This window comes from Kogia breviceps, chromosome 9 (genome assembly GCF_026419965.1).
Source record: "Kogia breviceps isolate mKogBre1 chromosome 9, mKogBre1 haplotype 1, whole genome shotgun sequence".
In the NCBI taxonomy this organism is placed as follows: Eukaryota; Metazoa; Chordata; class Mammalia; order Artiodactyla; family Physeteridae; genus Kogia; species Kogia breviceps.
This window is the reverse complement of record NC_081318.1, coordinates 7,275,188-7,288,296: the sequence shown is the minus strand read 5'-3', so window position 1 is coordinate 7,288,296 and position 13,109 is coordinate 7,275,188. Positions and strand designations below refer to the sequence as shown.

General features: G+C 41.9%; 1 pseudogene; it reads right to left on the bottom strand.

Moving 5' to 3' along the window:
- Positions 1 to 3,907: 3,907 nt before the first annotated feature.
- On the bottom strand, positions 3,908 to 7,934 carry LOC131762630 (activator of 90 kDa heat shock protein ATPase homolog 2 pseudogene; annotated as a pseudogene).
- Between the last annotated feature and the right edge of the window lie 5,175 nt (positions 7,935 to 13,109).

The following is a 13,109-nucleotide window of genomic DNA, read 5'->3' as shown; positions in this document are numbered from 1 at the left end:
TTCTTCTATGTGCTGGAGAACTCAGGAATGGTCCTGACTATCTTTCCCATGGTTCTGATATAGTCCCTTTTCAGTAGAAAAGGGAAAGAGAAGCTGAAGTTTTCAGAAATAAAGGGATTCGTTTTCAGAAATCTCTGCCCCTTCAGGCAAACACTACTGTAGCCAGAGATACAATCTGCGTGTACTTTTCTAGCTTACTTTTTTTTTTTTTTTTTTTTTTTTTTTTTTTTTTTTTTTTTTTGCGGTATGCGGGCCTCTCACTGTTGTGGCCTCTCCCGTTGTGGAGCACAGGCTCCGGACGCGCAGACTCAGCGGCCACGGCTCACGCGCCCAGCCGCTCCGCGGCACGTGGGATCTTCCCGGACCGGGGCACGAACCCGTGTCCGCTGCATCGGCAGGCGGACTCTCAACCACTGCGCCACCAGGGAAGCCCCTCTAGCTTACATTTTTAACTTAAAATCACATCATACTCATTTTCTCACGCTCTTACATTGTCTTCTGAAGGAAGTGAGCTCTCCCTTGAAGGGTCCACCTTGACTCATGAAGATGAGAGACAGAAATGAGGTCCCATGCACACACTCAGACCTCCTTTAGCTGCTCAGGCTCCCTGAGAATGCCTACCATATTTGTTAACTCCATCATGTTCATAGCTCAGACATGGTACTCAGACTCTCTCCTTACCTTTTAGGATATAATGATATTCAGCTACTGCAACTTTTATTGAATCTTCCAGTAGCTTGGAGTGTTTACTGCCTTTGATGTGATTCAGAACAGCAAAATGTTCACACTACAGGTGTGGCCAAACATTGAGAGTAAGACTAAGCCAGCATTTTTGCAGGAGATTGTCTGTGATAAGACATTCTTTCCAAGTTTGCAAATATAGGTAACTTGCACAGCCATTTTGTTTGTTAAGCCAGTGGTCTTGGCCACCATTTCTCATTGTTCTATGGTGAAAGAATTCTTAAGAAGATGTTTTAAGACTCAAACTGAGGTTATTTTAGTATTATTGTCACCAAATGCTGGGCTCCAGACATTTGGTAGCTGTTACTAAAGAGACCAATGCCCTTGTGGAAATTAAGTAGTAAAACTTAAAGGCAGAATACTTTTATATTAGAAACAAAAAATATTTACTTTGTTTGCTGTGAAAGGTTAAGAGTAGAGGCTCTGGAGTCAGACCTCACAGCCTTGAGTTTAGACCCTACCAACTTTTTACTCATTCAGTATTTACTGAGTACCTACTATGTGACTAGTGATTTTCAGTGTGTAATCTTGCATATATTTTGACATATTTTTGCTATTTTTTAAAAGATTTGTTTATTATTTATTTAATTTATTTTTGGCTCTGTTGGGTCTTAATTGTGGCACACAGGATCTTCATTGAGGCACACGGGAGTTTTCATCGTGGCGCTTGGGCTCTTCATTGTAGTGGGCGGGCTTCTCTCCAGTTGGGGTGTGTGGGTTTTCTCTTGTTGAGGCACACGAGCTCAGTAGTTGTGGCTTGTGCGGGCTTAGTTGCCCTGTGGCATGTGGGATCTTAGTTCCCCCAACCAGGTGTCAAACGTGTGTCCCCTGCATTGTAAGGTGGATTCTTTACCACCGGACCACCAGGGAAGTCCCTATTTTATGCTGTTTTAAGTGAATCTTGAAATTTCACTTGAAATTAGAAATTTCAAATTCCTATTGTTCATTGAAAGTATGTAGAATACAATTGATTTTTGTATATTGACCTTGTCTCCTGCAACCTTACTAAACTCACAGCAGTTTTCGTAGCTTTGTTTAGATTCCATAGGATCTTCTACATAAATCATGTCATCTGCAAATAAAGACAGTTTACTTCCCTTTTGTTACGGATGCCTTTCATTTCTGTTACTTTCCTTATTTCACTGGCCAGAATCTCCAGTACAATGCTGAAGAGAAGTAGTGAGAGAAGATATCCTTGCTTTGTTTTAGATATCAGGGGAAGAATTCAGTCTTTCCCATTATTTGATGTTAGCTACAGGTTTTTAGCAGATGTACTTTTGAGGTTGAGGAGGTTCCCTTCCAATTCATAGTTTTCTGAGAGATTTTTAAAAAAATCATGAATACATCATATTGTTTTTCTTTTTTAGTTTGTTCATATAGATTAATATATTGATTGGTTTTCAAAAGTTAAACCAACCTTGTATTCCTGAGACAAACTGCACTTGGTCATGATGTGTTATCATTTTTATATATTGTTGGATTTGATTTACCAAAATTTTATTAAGAGTTTATATATCTATGTATAAAAATATTGGTCTTTAATTTTCTTCTCTTGTTATATTTTTATCTGGCTTTGATAAATCAGTAATGCTGGCCTCACAGAATGAGTTGGGAAGTATTCTCTCTCAGTTTTCTGGAATAGTTTACCAATTCACTAGAGAACTGATAAAATTCTCTAGTGAAATTTTCTTTGTGGGAAAGATCTTAACTATAAATTCAATTTCTTTAATAAATATTAAGGCTATTCAGTTTATCTACTTCTTCTCAAGGGAGCTTTGGTAATTAGTGGGAATTTGTCCATTTCATGTAAGTTGTCAAATTCATTGTCATAAAGTTGTTAATAATATTCTTTTTTATGTTTTAAATAACTGTAGAATCTGTAGTGAGGTCACTTCTCTTACTGTTGATATTGATAACTTTTTAAAAATAAATTTTATTTATTTATTTAGGCTGTGTTGGGTCTTCATTGCTGCACACAGGCTTTCTCTAGTTGCTGCGAGCAGGGGCTACTCTTCCTTGTACGCGGGCTTCTCATTGCGGTGGCTTCTCCTGTTGCAGAGCACAGGCTCTAGGCACACGGGCTTCAGTAGTTATGGCATGCAGGCTCAGTAGATGTGGCTCGCAGGCTCTAGAGCACAGGATCAGTGGTTGTGGTGCACGGGCTTAGTTGCTCTGTGGCGTGTGGGATCTTCCCGGATCAGGGCTCGAACCCGTGTCCCCTGCATTGGCAAGTGGATTCTTAACCACTGCACCACCAGAGAAGCCTGTTAATGACAAATTTTGTCTTTTCTTTTTTATGATTAGTCTGGCTAGAGGTTTATCATTTTTTTTAACTGGTCAGAGAACCAGCTTTTGGTTTCATTGATTTTCCTTATTGTTTTTCTGTTTTCTATTTCATTGACTTCAACTCTAATTTTTATTTCCTTTCTTCTGATTACTTGTAAAAAAATAAATTTATTTATTAATTATTTATTTTTGGCTGCGTTGGGTCTCTTTTGCTGCATGCAGGTTTTCTCTGGTTGCCTCGAGTGGGGTCTACTCTTTGTTGCTGTGCGCGGGCTTCTCATCGTGGTGGCTTCTCTGCTGCGGAACATGGGCTCTAGGCGTGCAGGCTTCAGTAGTTGCAGCACGCAGGCTCAGTAGTTGTGGCGTGCGGGCTCTAGAGCACAGGCTCAGTCGTTGTGGCGCATGGGCTCAGTTGCTCTGCGGCATGTGGGATCCTCCTGGACCAGGGCTTGAACCCATGTCCCCTGCATTGGTAGGCGGATTCCTAACCACTGTGCCACCAGAGATGTCCCTTCTGATTACTTTAGGTTTCACTTACTCTTTTTCCCCCTAGTTTCTTAAAATGGAAGCTGAGGTAATTGATTTGTGACCTTTCTTATCTTCTAATGTAGGCATAAACTTCCCCCTAAGTGTGGCTTTATACGTTGAATTAGACAGGTGGAGATGGTGGATATTGGGGAGTCCATGCAAAGAATTGGAACATGAAGGATGGAAAACATAATATAGCTTGAATCTATAGTGAGAGATATTCTAGGTAAGGGAGGCCCATGCAAATAACCGAAACATGGAGAATTTGGAGAGAGGCAGGTTATTTAGTAAACCTGAGATATAGTGGGAGAAGGTGCAACAAGGGAGACCGGGGTCCAGAAAATAAAAGCCTTTAACCTGAGGGCAATAAGAAGTCAGTGAAAAATTTTAAGTGGGGGAGTGGCATGGAATTATTTGCATTTTATAAAGATCACTCTGGTGGGCATGTGGCAGTGGAAGTTGACTGGAGTCAGGAACGCTGGCTCGGAGATGGTCCATCCATGAGGAGGTGGTCTCGTGCCAATCCAGGTGAGAGGTGGTGGTTGCAGTGGGGATGAAGCAACGTAGGAATATTAAAGTGATAATAAGGAACTGGAATCAGTGTGAAAATTGGTGATGGACCAAGACATGCGGGGAAGAAGAATGAAGGGTCAGTAGGGCAGGTAGTAGTGCCTTTCAGTGAGGTGGAGAACAGACAAGGAGGAACATGTTACTGTCAGGCAGGGACGAGGGGAGGAGTGAATCCGGGAATGATTTCAGTTTGGGGTGTGTTGGGTTTATGTCGCCTGTGAAGCGTCCAAAAAGAGAGCTACAGTAGGCAGGCGTACACATGGGTTTTGAGCTTAGGAGAAATGCCAGTGTGTGATGGGTAAGTGAGGTGTGAGTGGATGAAATCACCCACGGAGAGAGTGTTGAGTGAGAAGAAAGTAGAGGACGGAAGTTTGGGAAGCAACATTTTGGGGATTGTCAGAGGATACAAGAGAGGTAAGAGTGATCACTTGCTGCAAATGAGAACAATTTCATGGAAGAGAGAACAAGAAGACAAGTAACAGCGACAATGTATATTAGATTTATCAACAGAGAATAATATGCACTTTCCACGAGGTACTTAAAAATAGGGTTTTTTACTGTTAAAAAGAGTTTAATGTTATTTGTGGAATATTTGGAAAGTACAGAAAGACCTAAAGAAATACAAGAAGAAAAAAAAATCCCAAAGCTGTGGTTGTTGCAGTTCATCTCCTTCCAATCTTTTTTCTGTCAGTGTGCATATGCAATACATACACCCACATTTTCTCTTACAAACTGAGATACTATGTACCCGGTCTCGGGTGCTGTCTGTTTTTCTTTTTCCATTAACATATTTGAAGCATTTTCCCACTTTTGTAGGTACTTTAAAATAGTTGGATAAAATACAAAAATAGAGACAAGATATGATTTTCTTTTTTTGGAAAGGAAACCCATTTTAGAGAAAAATAGGGAAAAAAATCTTCTTTTTAAAGGTGTCAAAGGGAGACTGTGGGATTAGGTTCATTCTACGTTTCATAACCGAACACAAGAAAGCTTTCTTAAGAGAGGACAGAACTGAGGGGGAGAAGTCTAGGAAAAGGGTAAAGGAGCTTCTTGAGTGAAGGGAGTTCACTGAGAAACTGCTCCATTTCCCAAGGAAGCCAGTATTGGCTGAGGCACGTGATACCTGGATACAGCCAGGGGCATTCTCAGACGAACAGATGTCAAGAGATGAAAACGACGTTAAAAAAAAAGGTGAAACTGAGTTAGATGTTGAAGTAGCAAGTGATCTGTGCTATTATCGCGGCTCTTCTGGAACTCGCTGAATTTTTATTAAAGAAGGGCCTCGTCTTACAGGCTGGAATCACAGAATTCTACGTGCTGCCACTACGACAAGAAGACTTAAGAAAAGGAATTCATGTAATCTCAATGCACAGACTCAAATGTCAGTGCCCCAACTCTTTCTTACCCTAAAACAGCCACACTTGGACGTTCTTCAAATCCAAGCCTCCCAGCACAGGGGTAACTGCCCTCTCTGTCTCCTCCCTTTCCCCTCTGTCCTGGAAGAGTGAGCAGCTCTTGTCCCATTGCAATCTGGGATATTGAGCCTGGTTTGGGAATAGGGTCGTTTTCTCACCTAGAAAGGTCACAATGAGGTGGATTCGTTTCCTCGAGCTTTATGTCTGAAGGCATGTCCAGGGGTGCCAAAATTCCCATATTTTACTAAAGCACAAGATACTGGGAGAGAGAAAATCGAAACATAAACCCAAAAAACCTGAGGACCCTTCAATGGCAGGAAGGGGAAATAAAACCTTCCATACTCCAGCACTGTAAGCATTATTTGGAACTGTGGTACCCATCTTACCACACTTCTCACATGACTAAAAAGCCCAGTGAGGTATCTATTTTCTTTTTAATTTAATTTAATTTTTTTTTTTTGCGGTACGCGGGCCTCTCACTGTTGTGGCCTCTCCCGTTGCGGAGCACAGGCTCCGGACGCGCAGGCTCAGCGGCCACGGCTCACGGGCCCAGCCGCTCCGCGGCACGTGGGATCCTCCCGGACCGGGGCGCGAACCCGCGTCCCCCGCATCGGCAGGCGGACTCTCAACCACTGCGCCACCAGGGAAGCCCTGAGGTGTCTATATTCTGACAGCAGTAGAAACAGGAGAATCGATGTCAGGAATATTGCAGGTAAGAGCTCTCATCAGCATCTAACCCAAATAATAGGGCTGGGCTGCTCAGAGCCAAAAGGCTGTTCCAACTGTTCTCTAAGGGCCTGGACAACATAGTCCAAGAAAAAAGCGGAGCAGGTGACTGGTTGTAGTTTAGGAAGCGGATGCCAGAAGACAGTGGGGAACCTGGCATGTGGTCCGGGAGAGGGGCAGTTGGAGGGGTATAGCTGTCCCACGTGTTAGTGTTTTTTTTTTCTATTCTGTTATAAATTCATGGATTTAATACAGTATAAATTAAGAGTATTTGTTTTCTTTTTTTAAAGGAATGATAGAGGGAAGAGGTAAATGTTACACTTTTTCTGCTTACAAAAAGTAATGCCCTTATAAAATCTTCTCGGCTGCAGTAAACCTTTTATTTCTTCAGAATGCTTCTTCTGCCAACAGAATTTCAATTTCTCTTCTTCACAGACAGGAGCTCCTTCACAGTCCAATTGTAATTCCATCTGCCCTAAAGTAGGCACAAAATTCAGTGCAACTATTGCACAGTGTTCTTCTGGCCAGTTCCTGCATCTCCATTTCATGATGGTCGTTTTATTTGTTAACAATTCTATATATTTACCAGTGATGTTCCCATCAAACATTTGGAGTTTCCCTCCTTTTCAGCTTCTAATACAGCGGGAGATATAGAACATTTTTGTACCAAATCTTTCACAGTAAAGATTCTGTACAGCTGCTCGATAGCTGTGTCAAACAGTTCCGTCATGTGCAGTGCCACAGTGAGAATCCTTACACGCCGTGCTGCTGGAGAGGAGGCCCGAATCTGCAAGGTATTCTCACTCAGTTTCCTTTTAACCATCAATTCCTGGGTTGCCATAGCTTTGGTTGGTAAAATCGTTCCCATTGTAAATTCCGTCTTAAGTGCCTTCAGGTAATCTCCAAGGGCTTCCCTGACCTTGGTGGTGTCTGCAGTTTTCATAAGCTCTTTCAAGTATATCCCCATCTCCTTTCTTTTTACTCACGTTCACTTCAGTGTCTTCTACTTCATTTTCTTAAGACAGGTTGGGTATTTCAATCAACCCCTTGTGCTTCGCACCAGATTCTTTAATTATACCTTTCCAGCCCAATTTGATGTTCCTCTCATAGAAGAAAATCAGCTTTCCTTTGCGGCGGCTGCAGGAAGCCGTACCTTCCACCTGCCTCAGCTCACTGATCTCGCAGCCGCCAGCCTCATTCTCCACAGCGATGGCCACCAGGAGCTCACAGAGCTTCCCCTTGGACCAGCTGGTGGCATCCCGCTCTGTCAAGCCCTGGCTCACTGCCACATCCCTGAACCTGCTCCTCCCCTTGTTCCCCTCCTGGCTTCCCTCTGTAGGACTGTGGGCAACATCTCCTACCTTCCAAGGGCTGGATGTTCTCAACATGTGTTAGTCTTAATTGCCTCCTTCCAGTGACTGGAATCTGCCTTCTATCATAGACCACACATGAAAGCCCTTTCATCGAAAACATGCATTTCTTTCCTCCTTGGTTCTCATTAGACTATCTAACCTGCATTTTAATCAACTTCAAGCTTACCTCTTGGGCAGGTGCAACCTGCTTCTCATTGGTCAAGACTGAGTTGAGGTGTCGTTTCTCTGGGGACAACTTCCCCGACCCCTTGAATGTGGGTTAAGTGCCTTTCCTGGGTGCTGTCCTCACGCATCTGCTTTCTTTCCCTCTCTCCCGGTGCTTATTCCACTTTCCTATATCTGCCCATTATTCGTCTTTCTCTCCATTTGACTGTGAGCTTCTCAAGGGCAGGGACGATACCCGGCCACATCGACGTTTGCTGAATGACTGGGACTGCTCTTCTTCCTGGTGCTGCCCTTGGATCAGGGGTGCTTTCCAAACCTCAGCCCATGGCCATCTGCAATTGGCTGTTGATGTTTATGATCTTAGTGAATTACTCCTAATTGTATAGCATTAGAATCACTTTTATTTAAATGACTTTCAAATCTGTACTAGATTCAGTTTGGGGGTTAATTTTATAAAGTCATATATCCACTCACATATTAAATTTATCACCTCTGTTGATCTTTTTCACTTCTACACTGATTCATTTTATCAACTAAACCATTTCCATTAATAGTGTCGCCATCTTTTCCTTCCCATCTCCTCTTTCTTTTCCTTCCTCTTTCTCCTCCCTTCCTTTCCTGAACAATTCAGTTCCAAAATCATTAAGTAGAGCTGAGTAAGGCAAGCATCTACACCAGGTGGGGATGGGAGGGGGTGGGGTGGCCCAGAGCAGGAGGTCAGAGCCCCAGTGTGGCTCTGCTGGGGGGAAGGGGTGGCAGTGGCCCCATGAGGTGGCTTACTCACAGGACTGATCAGATAAATAAATATATTTCAGATAATGGGAGCAAAGCTCACTGTTGGAGATGAGAATTATCAATATAGGAAGGGACAAAACTAGAACAGACACTGGTGTGGTAGTGGTATTGGTGTGGAATCACTCATAAAAATAGATATGGAAATAAGTGTAAATGTAAACGTGTCCGTGTTCAATGTATGTATGTCCTAGCTCTGTCCACTGAGAGGGTCTGGGAGTAGCAATCCTCAAATAGCAATGGGCACAACTAGTGCCAGATCTTGGCTTCTAACCCACTCTCCGTTACAAGGAACCAGGGGTCCTGGGAGAAATGATCAACTGCAGCGCTGGAACACGGTAAATAGAAGACACACCTGGAACAACTTGCGACAGAGATAGCAAGGAAGTTGCTCAAGAATGATGAGAACAAGTCAAAAGGACACAGAAGCCTGTGTAAGGGGGCTTCCACTGGCCAAATTTAGGACAATGAGAGCATCAAAATAAATACTGATAGAATTAAAACCCACTGGACAAAATAGGAATAAAAATAGGAAACTATTATGAGTCCATACAGATACAAAATATGTGGCTAAACGAACGGAAAATGTGATGAGGAATGAGATATTTACATGACTTCCAAGTACCTTCCCACAAAATCATGAAATGCTTGTTAATTACAAAGAGGGGGAAAGCAACTTACTAGTGAAGTTTGGCAGACACGATCACCATGAACATTCTCACTAATGGAACGAATTGAAATCATGCGCCACCGGGTAAGACGCAATGAGATAAACACAGCATCACATCTCGGCTAACTCTCTGAAGGCAAATAAACTGAGCCTCCTCATGACACATCAGGTACAGCCAGACTGAGGGACATTCTACAAAATAACTGCCCTGTAACCTTGAAAAGTATCAAGGTCTTGACAGCCTAAGGCTGTCTCTTTTTCTTTAGAAACTTACTGAGGGCTGAAAACAAGCAAGCTGCAACATCTGAATTTTTTTTCTCCCTACCAAGTCCCTAATGCTTCATATTAGTATGTACACGGTCTGAGTCCCAAGATACAAGAGGTGACAGTTACTACCTAACAAAGACTGTCACCTCAGACCAGGACAGTCATTACTCCTCCTCCTCCCATTCTACTTTTTCTGTGCAGCCAATTTCATGCCTTAGGATCTGTTACTCACAAACCCTCATTCTGTTAACAATTTCTGTGCCTTTTAGGACTCTATGTTTTGTAAGAGGAAACGCAATTCCAAAACATTTTAAACAGGAAGAAAATGTTACTGGTTTACATACATGAAGAGTCGGGTAGGATAAGTTCAGGGACCGCTTAATGCGGGGTTCACACAATGTTACCAGGACAAGGTTTTGCTTCCATGTGCTGGTTCAGCATTTCTTAGGGCTGCATCCTTCCTCATTCATATCCATCAGGAAGGAGGGTGTTTTTTCCCCCTGTGTAAGTCATTCTCATAGAATAAGGAAGTTATGACATAATTTTCAAGTGGCAAAAGTACAGGTAGTTTTCTTCTCTCATAGGTGGCATTTTCTACTACCTTTTAACATCAGCACTGTCAGCATGAAAACTCTAAGGGCATGATTTTCTATCCAGTTACACTTTCACCACTATGTGGATGACTCACTGAATCATTGCTGAATCTTCAACTGCAAAAGTTACTTAAATATAAGTACCTGTGACTTTAAAAGACACTGGATGGGTACGTCAAGTTTGCTGTGTCGTTAAAGGCTGACCAAGTAGCAAACAGAAAGTATGGATGACCTGCTGAGACTTTCTTAGCCTTTGATTTCATGAATTACTCTCAAATTTTCAACAAAAGCATCTCATGCCTAGAGAGAGCAGTCTTATCCATACTCCTTAGCACATGCACGTAAAGCATGCACCACGAGCATTCGTTCTGATGCTTATCCGGATTCTCCTACTCCTGGGCTTGGAAACAGATGACCACGTCATCTGTTTGGCACTGCCATCTGGACCCCCAAACGCATTTCCTTCTGTCTCAGGATGGCTTCACACTTCTCACCAGGAATGTTTAAAAGCCTTCTACCTTTGTTCTTATCAAGTGAGAAGTTACGACATGGATCTTGAAAAGCCAGACTTTTCAATATGTAAAATGGGCAAGGTGTGGATGATATAATTCCAAGAAGAGCTTGTGATGGTTTTGCTGGTCCTCTTTGCAAAACAACAGTTGCTGCAAACTAAGCAGATTTATATACCCTGACAAAGGTGGAATACTGAATGTACAGGCCCTTGTTTTACAGGAACAGTGGGGGGATGGGGGAACTCATAAAGAAGTCAGTCACTGGAACTGCCACAGACACTCATTTCTAACTGGAGAAACTTGACCTGAAACAAACAGTTTGACTCAATTAAAAGGACATTTGAGGGAATTCCCTGGCAGTCCGGTGGTTAGGACTCAGCGCTCTCACTGCCAGGGGCCCAGGCTTGATTCATGGGTGGGGAACTAAGATCCCACAAGCCACGTAACAGTCAAAAATAAAAATAAAATAAAAAGCCATTTGAGCACATAGCATAAGACACAGTCATGTAAGTACCTACCGTAGGACACAGTCGTTTAAATGTGTTAAAATACTGTGTGATAAAGCATGCATAGAACTGTCTTCAGCATTTCCTGTGAGAGATCTTTAAATCCATTCATGTGTTTTTAAGAAAGAAATACAGAAAGTTGCATTTACAGAGACTTCTACAATTGGTAGTTTGACTCCATTAAAATGAAATTTAAACTGAAAACTATTTGCCCCAAGATCATGTTACAAATGTCAGAAAGAAATGATAAATCATCAGTGATCTTTTTCAAGACCATTTGCTCCAGAAAAACAAACCACTTTGTGTAGAAGGTGACAAAGGGGAATAAGGAAAATGCCCTAGAGCTTTCTGATAACTTGGAAAATGTAAAACAGAAGCTTGATTAAGCAGCCACGGCCCAAGAGAAACAATACTGTATTAATATTTATTGAAGAAGTTCCAATAAATATGTGTTGAAAGGAAGGAGGGAGAGCATAGAACTGCAACTCAAGAAACCTAGGCTGTATTCTCAGTCACTAGCTATATGACCTGGAGCAAGTCACTTCAACCTCTCTGTAACTCACTTTACTCATCTATAAAGTGAGGGAGTTGGATTATGATTCCTAAAGATTCTATTCTGAATACCATTTTGTGTGTGAGGGAAAAGGCAGTAAGAAATTAATTGTCATGTTTCTTGGGAAACATTGTTTCAATTTAACCTAAGTATCAGGAAACTGAGTTACTGTCACCCCTGAGAATGTCTGAAAGACTTGAAACTAAAATAAGAGTTGCAACCGTCATTATCATTTTCTAAAGAACTACTTGTTAAAGTGACAGTCCCTATCATTTCAATTTCGTATTATACTCTATCTTCCCCTATGGGACTCCTTTCCTTTTCTCAGCCGTAATTCCCTGTTCTTTCTCCTACTCTGTACCTTACTAACAGTACTCCCAGCACTCAAGCTGAGCTTCAGAGAAACAGGAACACTCAGAAAGCCCTGGGCTGACTGTAAAATCAGTGGCTATGTGTACATCTCTTTCATTCCTTAATTCATTGATTCCACAAGTGTTTGTAGAGCGCCCACTGTGGAAACACACTGCATGGGTAACAAAGATTAAAAAAAAAAAATCATGCTCAATAACAAAAAAACAAACAATCCAATCCAAAAATGGGCAGAAGAACTAAATAGACATTTCTCCAAAGAAGACATACAGATTGCCAACAAACACATGAAAGAATGCTCAACATCATTAATCATTAGAGAAATGCAAATCAAAACTACAATGAAATATCATCTCACACCGGTCAGATTGGCCATCATCGAAAACTCTAGAAACAATAAATGCTGGAGAGGGTGTGCAGAAAAGGGAACCCTCTTGCACTGCTGGTGGGAATGTAAATTGATACAGCCACTATGGAGAACAGTATGGAGGTTCCTTAAAAAACTACAATTAGAACTACCATACGACCCAGCAATCCCACTACTGGGCATATACCCTGAGAAAACCATAATTCAAAGAGTCATGTACCAAAATGTTCATTGCAGCGCTATTTACGATAGCCAGGACATGGAAGCAACCTAAGTGTCCATCAACAGATGAATGGATAAAGAAGATGTGGCACATATATACAATGGAATATTACTCAGCCATAAAAAGAAATGAAACTGAGTTATTTATAATGAGGTGGATGGACCTGGAGTCTGTCATACAGAGTGAAGTAAGTCAGAAGGAGAAAAACAAATACCGTATGCTAACACATATATATGGACTCTAAGGAAAAAAAAAATGTCATGAAGAGATTAGTGGTAGGACGGGAATAAAACACAGACTTACTAGAGCATGGACTTGAGGATATGGAGAGGGGGAAGGGTAAGCTGTGATGAAGTGAGAGAGTGGCAGGAACATATATACACTACCAAATGTAAATTAGATAGCTAGTGGGAAGCTGCCGCATAGCACAGGGAGATCACCTCTGTGCTTTGT